A 1123-nucleotide genomic window follows, 5' to 3' on the forward strand; every position below is an offset into this window, starting at 1 on the left:
CCTCCAGGGCAGGCGGGAATCGAACTCATGCGGAAGTGGCTTAAGCTTCTCAGTGCTGTGCTTTAACCCGCTGCGCCACCAGGGAGGGCCCTTAAATTATTTTTTAAAAGAATTTATTTATACATACAGAACTGGGGTACAGGCCAGAGGTGCAGGGGCAGTGAGAGGATTCGCCAGAGAAAGAGTGGGGAGCAGAACAGATGGACTGATGAAGTACACTGCTGAGGGGAGCAGGCAGTGGGTGGGTTAGGAGAGGTCTGCCACCCCATGTGGGCCATCTCTCTGGCTGGGGATCAAACTCATGCTGAAGTGGCTTTAGCTTCTTAGTGCTGTGCTTTTACCTGCTGTGCCACTAGGGAGGGCCCAGACCTAGATACTTTTAAGACTGAAATCTGACTTAGGCCTAGTAATAATCTTCATGGTCTTATCATGTTCCCCTGAGGTCTACTCCCTCAGGCTTGGTAAGAACTAAGTAATATAGACACAAAATGAAATGGCTGGCATGGGACAGTTCCCAGAGAACACAAGACAACTCCATGTTGGTTTTTTCCTTTGATTTGTACAGGATACCATTTTATTTTTTATTTCTACTTTTTAAATATTTTTATTTTTTTTACATCATTCTTCATTTTGTGCATTTTCTATCTCAGTTGTAATCCCCATGGGCTTTCTACCACCAATTCACCCGTGTGCCATCACCACAGTCCAGTACATTCTTCCCACCCCAGTTCTGATCCCATTCCCCCGTCCACTCCCATAAAATGTTTCTGGCTTACAGTTGTTCATTGTTTTCATTTTTATGCTATTACATTTATTTGTCTTTCTCTTTTCCCCCGCTGATCCAACTCCATGTTTATACCCAGGAAAAGGTTTTACAAGGTGGGAACTTACCACATCAACTCCACTGATCATAATATCAAATGTCAAGTCTAACATGTTAAGAGAAAGTCAGGGAGAAAGGCCGATAGCTACCACGCACACTCATAGGAGGAGGGAACTTCCAGGAGAGAAGCATGTGAGAGGAGAGGTTTCCCAAAGATCTGAGTGGCAGGAGGAAACTGTCATGTAGTCATGTGCTTTTTTTTTTAATTTATTTTTTATTTTTATTTTTTTAAAGATTTAT

General features: G+C 43.1%; 1 protein-coding gene across 2 annotated transcripts in view; it reads right to left on the reverse strand.

Annotated features, from left to right (window-relative positions):
- The window catches only part of CCDC93 (coiled-coil domain containing 93), an 85484-nt gene that overhangs the window by 71699 nt on the left and 12662 nt on the right, over positions 1-1123 (reverse strand). The gene's annotated exons all lie outside the window — the stretch shown is intronic.

The sequence above is a fragment of the Condylura cristata genome, unplaced genomic scaffold (assembly GCF_000260355.1).
Source record: "Condylura cristata isolate star-nosed mole 26May11 unplaced genomic scaffold, ConCri1.0 scaffold00002, whole genome shotgun sequence".
Lineage (NCBI taxonomy): Eukaryota > Metazoa > Chordata > Mammalia > Eulipotyphla > Talpidae > Condylura > Condylura cristata.